The sequence below is a fragment of the Salarias fasciatus genome, chromosome 9 (genome assembly GCF_902148845.1).
Source record: "Salarias fasciatus chromosome 9, fSalaFa1.1, whole genome shotgun sequence".
Classification (NCBI taxonomy): Eukaryota; Metazoa; Chordata; class Actinopteri; order Blenniiformes; family Blenniidae; genus Salarias; species Salarias fasciatus.
Window position 1 is genome coordinate 21,206,005 of NC_043753.1, and position 7,953 is coordinate 21,213,957.

General features: G+C 42.2%; 1 pseudogene; it reads right to left on the minus strand.

The window, feature by feature from the left end:
• Positions 1 to 1,219: 1,219 nt before the first annotated feature.
• On the minus strand, positions 1,220 to 5,182 carry LOC115394161 (coiled-coil domain-containing protein 106-like; annotated as a pseudogene).
• Between the last annotated feature and the right edge of the window lie 2,771 nt (positions 5,183 to 7,953).

Consider the following 7,953-nt stretch of genomic DNA (forward strand, 5'->3'; position numbering starts at 1 on the left):
CAGCGGGCGAGGCGACGGTGACACTCTGCACTGACACTCACCGTCGGCCAGGGGTGTCACGGCGAGCTGTCTGCGCGACCGCTGCTGCCCACTGCAAAGAACAGAGAAATACATCCTCCTGAAACACAGCTGAATCACTGAACATTTGTTGAGGAAACAGTGTTGCTATAACCTTTAATCGCTCACTGACTTCTTTAAATGTCATTTTTTTCCATTTTCTGTAGATTCTATCTGACTCAGGGTTAGCGCAGCACTGGAGGAAATCTGGAGGAAGGCAGGTTACACCTGAAGACGGGTCACCAGATCATCTCAGGGACAGAAAAAACAACAGTCACACACAGGCAGTCACACCTATTGGCAGCTTAAAGTCATCAATCACCCACAAATATACGTTTTTAAACATTTTTTTGGGGGAAGAAAGCACCCAGACAGAATTCACCAATGCACAGGAAGAACATGCAAACGTCCAGCTCACGGAGATTCAAACCAGGGACAATCTCACGATGAAGCAAGACTAACGACTAAAGCCACGAGTAAACAGGAAGAAATGTGAAAGTTACCTGTGTCATGAACGGAGTCATCAATTTGATGTAAACAATAATCCTTAGATACAAATAAAACAATTCAGTCAAAACTGTAAGAACAAACTCTTTTCATTGGTATTTCTCAGCATGTTGTCATGTTTAAAGGGGTTCAACAGCAAGAGAACAAGAACAAGATGTTGAAAAAAACATCTGAAGTAAACTGAGGTGTGGGGAAAATGGAAATTGACTTTCCACCATTTTGAAGTGAATGACAAGAGGAGTCACTTGTAAACCCAAACTGACAAGCGAGTGCTGCCATCTTGTGGCTGCTTATATAACTACAAAAAAAACGCATCCATCTTTTTACATTTTCCACTTCAGGGAGGCAGAAGGCTGGATGGATCTCCAAGTGCAACAGACGGCAAACAAGTTATGAGAAACTCAAGACAACAATGAGCCTCAGATCCATGTTTTTTTTTTTGTTTTTTTTTTGGGGGGGTGACACAGTCACAGGGGGAGTTATGTTCATCCTTAAAAACCAGCAGACAAATTCTAATGACTGTCAAGAACAAAAAATACATTCTTGATGTGTCCATGAGTCACTTCTGGTCGTTAATGTGAACAAAAATGAAAACAATAACAGTCATCAGTTCCAGTTAGGTTAAAAACATGATAAATCCATTGGTACAGGGCCTCCTGCTCCAGTGTCACCCTATCAAGATGCTCTCCGCAGCGCCCCCTAGCGGCTGCAGGTGAGAATGCACCACCCTGGGCCTTTTCCCCGAGATGGGCAGCAGCTCCCCGTTGGCCTTCATCTGGTCTATCCTCCTGGACAGCTCGGCGTCGCCGTCGATGGCCAGCGTGCAGCGCTGGGCATAGCTCACCAGCGTCTCCTCGCCTTGGCGGAACAGGCCCACCAGCGGCACCATGTCTCTGCCGGCCAGGTGCAGCTCGGCGCATGGACGCCGTGTTGGCGATGGTGTTGCGGTCGATGCCCAGGTGGCGGAAGGCCTCGCTCATGCTCTTCTTCTTGATGAAGGCGGACAGGACTTGCTTGTAGCGGTGAATGACGTACTGAACGCCCGTAGCTGAGGGGAAGAAGGGCAGAAGAGTCTCAGTCACTCTCACATATTAAAAAAGATGATTTAGAAAGTACACTTGTCCTTGTTACCTCGCTTCCTGCTGTAGTCCCGCCCTCTCTTCGACCTCCTCTTGTCCTTGTGGTGTTCTTGCGCCTGTGCTCGCTTGAGGCCGCCGACATGACGGAGGAGTCGGACGCTTCGGAGCCGCTGTCGCTGCTGCAGGAGGAACTGGAAGAGGCCCTTTCTCTCTTTCGAGACTTGCTTTCCGACTGCTGCACCCTGCTGGGTTTAGGAGCTACGCAGAGGGAAAGAACACAACAAAAAGTACCGAATAAGTCCATCCCCAGCATTTAAACTTCATGTGAAACACACCTTCTGCCGCTGGGCTGGGTGAAGCAAAGGCAGGCATGGAGCGGTGGGTGGTGAGGTTTTCGATCTGGCTCCTCAGGAACTTGCGGTCCTGCATCAGGTCCTCCACCTGCCTCTCCAGCGCCGCGATGCGCTCCTGTTTGCTCTCCAGCATGCACTGCAGCTTGGTGATGGTGAGCAGGACCCTCGGCGGCAGGCCGTCTACGTGTGAGGCAGCTGGACAACAACAAACACATTTTAATGACCTAATGCATGATAAAAATGGATATTTCTGGTAGTTTCTAGCCAGTGTTTTTTTCAGGTGTTTAACCACTAATATTGTTAAACACGATAGAAGTCACAGAAAAAAAATTGATTTAGAAATGAAATAACTGCACTATGTGATACAAAACACATGCAATACATAAAACATACATAAAGTGGTTGTTATGGTTACATAACTGGCTTCATCACATTCAGAAAGACCAAATGGTTAAAGAGGGTGAATTTAAAAACAGTATATGAAAACACATGATCCCTGGCTGTGACTATGCCATATGTCATGGAAGGGCAAGAACATTTTTAAAAGCTGAACACTGGAAGATGTTTTACAATTCAAAACAAAGCTGAAGCTTTTTATTGTTTGCAGGTGTCGGATAAAGTTTGATGTCAATTTCGTGGCAAAAGAAAAATAACAGAAGTCAGAGCAGCTTTTAAAAATCTGTTAGTTGTTAAATATTACGGTGTGTTCATGATGGTAGTGAGAATGGCTGGACTGTGGAAATTCTGAATTCCACGGTAAAGACTGGAATATGGCCTGAAGGTTGTAGGGGTTCTGTCAAGTTTTTAATTTTCCTGCAACCATAAACGGGAAAAGTACAAATCAAACAATCCTGTCAGCAGTGACAATGAAGAAGATCAAGGTTACAAAAAGAGTAAAAATTCCAAAATACATGAATCAATATAATTATGCTCAAGAGTGAATGAAAACAAGTGTCGAACTGGGAGCGGCTGTTTTTCTTACAAATAAAACAAAGTTTGAGCTTTTTGGCAGTCTGTGACATTTCACAATGTGTTACATCCATTCAAGACGGAGTCTGAAGTCCCTACCCGACATGGCGCTGCTGGGCGTGTTGTCCTGAACCACATCCACAGACGCTCCCGTTTGAAAACTCTCCCACTTGATGATGCGAAGGTCGTCCTGCTCCTGCTTGAGCCAGGACGGCGACCCCAGACGCCCTTTGCTCCTCACAGAGCTGGAGTCGATCTCCACGCAGGGGGAGTAACCCGACGAGTCCTGCTGCCACACAGACGACATCTCCAAGAACCTGGACAAGGACGAACGGAGGCTTAGAGGTGGAAAACACTTTCATTAAAAAACATCCAAATCTAACAGTAATCACACCTTTCAGAGACAGTTAAACATGTATTTCCACGTCCAGAAGCACACACCTCAAGAAAGTTCTTTTGTATTTACACCAGTTGGCTGCTAACTGCATGTAAACTCGATGCAAAGCTGTCATTAAGCGCGTCAGCCAATGCATCACATTAAAGCATCTGAGGCTTTGTTTGAATTTTGAGCTCCTGATGAGGCGTCTTTGTATTCAACGAGCTCCTACACAAGCTGTGTTTAAGCGCCAAAGCTCCATGAGTCATAATTCAGTTTTTCACACAACTAAAGTGTTTATTCGACAGACACTAAAAAGACAAACACGCCGGAGACGATTTTGTATAATTTGTTTTTTTTTGTATGTTGTGATTTTGACGAAGCATCTCATAATTAGGAGATCTCATGAAAGATTTCATAATCACAAGATCTCAGCGTTATAATTACAAGATACACATCTTGTAATTGTAAGATGTGTATCGCATTGCTTTGTAACTGCTTGTGCATTTTCTTTCCATATGAATCCCACAGCTGTAGTTTAACTGCACCAAATCAAACTGAAATAAACACTGTTTTAAGAAAAAAGAAGATAATCTCACATAACACAACAATTATTCAGACTTTGCTGGGTGAACAACCTGTATAAAATCGGCTAATGGATAAAAACAAACAGATATCATGATCTATGATTCAAGAAATGTTCTTTGTGCTGCGTTATCAAGGTCTTAATCCACCAAACTAGAGGAATCCAGGTCATTCACTCATCCTGAAATTTGCAATTGTGCACTAAACACACACATTTCACATTTTGTGTGAACTGTATGTGCCACTGTCTCTAATGAATACATTACTATTTGAATGAGTCAAACCTCCTTTAACTTTTAGCCAATAAGTTTGTTTGTTTGAATAAGTAAATCTTGGCTTGATATGCAGTTTGTTTCCAATATGTAACTTGTTAATGTAATTTTCATGGACTTTATTGTTTATTTGACTTAATTTATCTTTTACAGGTAAAGTGAATCAAATGGCTGCTATTCAGAATGCAAAGTTAAAGGCCTGTATTTTACCTTGAATGTCAATCAACATAACAGCAGCTGTAGTTGAGAACACATTTCTGCACTATTTTATAAACCTGCAGACACAGAGTTTTAACAGAAACTTAAACTTTGCATCTGAAAACCGTGACGAGGTGAATGGTACACGTTCATATTCTACTGCATTAAGTCATCAAGAGCTAATCATAAATTGTGAGTCTTATTAATAAATAAAACTAAGAGAAAGATGGTGCGTTCAAGGGAGCTTTGTACCTGGATGCAGTGTCAGGTGACTGCATTTGATCTGTTATTGTTGCCTCAATGTTTCCACTGACAGGATGACTGACTCTTTAACACGTGCAGCTTGGCCAAACACACTGATATGAGTCTAAACTGACTTTGCTCCCATTATCTACAGTGAAAACATGAAGGAAACACAGCATGCGTTAATGCAGCCCTGTTTTCCTCTGCATGCATAAACAATGACAGCAGAACTGTTTATTTAAACATGTTAAAATAGTGTATTTATCATCACTTAAGTTGTAGACCTCATGAGACAACAGCATATTTTTTTTTTTTAAAACAGGCGACAAAGGTCTCATCCTTCTCCTTGGCAGGCTTTTTTAATTAGCTCCTACCAAGATGGATGCTAATGACTAATTAAACAGGGTAGAGGAGAGCCAATAAAAGAGATGAAACGCACAAAAATACGCACCTTTGAGATGGTCCCGATGTTGAGAGTGGGCTGGGAACGCTCCGGTGTTTGTGCAGGTCTACGCAGACACCTCAGTTTGAGCAAAAAGCGCGTGTTTGATAAAATAAACAGAGTCAAGTGGAGAGACGAGAGACTACAACAAGCATGTCCGCGGAGGGGGCGGGGCCGCGGCGAGGCGTTCAGGAGCGCCACGCAAACTCGGACACTTCCGGGCTTCACTCCGCCGCTAATAATAATAATAATAATAATAATAATAATAATAATAATAATAATAATAATAATAATAATAATAATAACTGAGGTTTTAATGGCTGTGGCTTTTGGAGCAGTAGAGTCCTGCAAGGATTCCTATGACCAAGTGAGGTACTTGCTATTTAAAATATTTGAATTGGATTAAACCTTTATGTGCATGTTTTCTCCCTATGAACTCCCACAGTCCAAAAACATGCTTTGGAGATTAAATTGTAACTCATAATTGCTTCAAACCAAACCTCTGATTGTCTGAACGAACACCGTCTCTTGGAATGGAATGGAATGCTTTTATTGTCATCATACAAATCATATTTGTATGACAAAATAAAAGACAACTCCTTTGAGCAAATAGAAAGACGGGATAGGAAAAGAAATAAAGAATAGCAGTAAATAATAGAAATACAGTATATAGACAAAGAGCAGCAACAATATATTTATATTATTTACTGCTATTCTTTATTACGTGTTTAAACGCTTTAATCCTAGAATACGATGCACTAAGCTTACAATGCAATGCACATACTTAAAACAGGTCTTACTAAGTTCATTCGAGAAATAGTGACTTGACACATTGTGTTTTATGGCATTAATGTCTTTGGACTGGAGCCAACTCTGCATGTCACTCCAAAAAAGACTTCACTAAATCACACTGAAAGAAAAGATGTAGACTTTCAATGTCTTTTTCACAAAAAAGTATTGAGATCAAAATTAATTTTCAACTGAAAAATTCGTTTGTTGGGTAATTTTATTTAATTTTTTGGAGTTAGTTTCTTTTACTTTGGGAGGAAGTGGAAATTAAATGGAATTTTTTCCTAATCTTTTTCACTTCAAACTCCCTGAAAAAATACATTCTAATTGGGTTGGGATAATATTCTTTGAACAAAATATTTCTAACAACTTTGTTGTTGCATTTAAAGTTGCAAAACTTTAATTCTCCAATGCAGAGCTGTCCCAATCCAGGTGAGACCACAGAGTACCGAATGCCTTTTCTCACCGTTGACCTCAGAGTATGGCATTAATAACTCTGTCAAAGTACTTAGCATTACATTGAAGTTGGTATTTTTCACAACAGTTCTCATGTTGTAACATGTTTCCATATCATCCATAAAATGCGCAACAGCCTAGATTCCCGGGGAACAGGTACGCTCCCATCTGGTCACATGACCAGACAGCCGCTCGCGCTGCGCGCTCGTAGCTAAACTACCCGGTTCAAACAAGATGTCAAACATGAAGCTCCAGGTACATTCTCCACCTCTAACCTGTCATTCACCATAATCACACAAGATGGCGATTTGACCCATCTAAGATGGCGATTTGAAACCCAGCACAGCCAATCCGGTCCTGGTTTCTCTGACATCACGCCCTCACGCAAGTTAAGCCCCTCCCACAAGAACGTGTGACGAACGCCCCTCGACCAATCATGGTTAGAGCCTCATGGGCTCTTCTGATTGGTCAAAGATACCTGGAGCTGTCGAGATTCCTTTTCAGCTCAGAACAGAGACAGATGGAAACGCTGCGCCCTCGCGGTAGTGCAATTATGCTACACTCCTAAAGGATTATCAATGGATACTCTAACATTTAATCCAAAGAAAACACAGAAAAATTAGCATTGACTAGCAAAATCCTGCCTACAGCACCTTTAAGTACAGTAACGGAGCACTTGTACTTCGCTACTTTCCACCACCGATTCCGGTTGGGGTGAGGGGACAGAAAGAGAAGGAGATAGGACAGACGGTTTCTTGTATCTACATACATTTCATATATAAACACAGGGTACATAGGCTACAAGAGGAACAATCATCAATGACATGTAGCAATACAATGAAATTACAGTAGTACAATGAAATTGCATTGAAACGAGAGAAGGAGCAGAACTGGGAGCTGGTTCCACATGGTAATGCTTATACCCACTGGGTCCAGGTTCCTCGATTAATCAGTGGAGCAGCTGTTTTGTTTGAAGCCCAATTAGAATTGCACCCATTGAATCCAGGCTGTCTCAATGGATCAGCCGTGATTGATGTTCTGTCTGCGATCCCTCAATCACGGCTCTAGTCCACCTCAGAGACAGCCTCTTCATCCAGGGTTTTGGTGTTCTGACTTTTTGGTCTCCCACAGTGGAAAGAGAGAGAGAGGAGGAGAAATCATTTTATTTCCATTGAAGTGGACACAGGTTCACAGATTTATACAATAAATCCGCAACTCATTTTCCCAACATCACCTTACAGAACAGTTACATAATAGTTGAGAGAGAGAGAGAGAGAGAGAGAGAGAGAGAGAGAGAGAGAGAGAGAGAGAGAGAGAGAGAGAGAGAGAGAGAGAGAGAGCAGGCGCGACCCCTAACTGTAAGCTGTATTGAATAGAAAAGTCTTAAGCCTGGTCTTAAAGCAGAGACTGTGTCAGCCTCCCTTACAGACACTGGGAGCTGGTTCCACATAACAAGAGCCTGATAGCTAAAGGCTCTACCTCCTGTTCTACTTTTAGAGAACCTAGGAACCTCCAGCAGACCAGCACTCTGAGAATGAAGTGTTCTCCTGGGACAGTATGGGACTAATAGCTGTTTAAGATATGATGGGGCCTGGTTGTTCAGGGCTTTATAGGTTAAGAGGAGGAT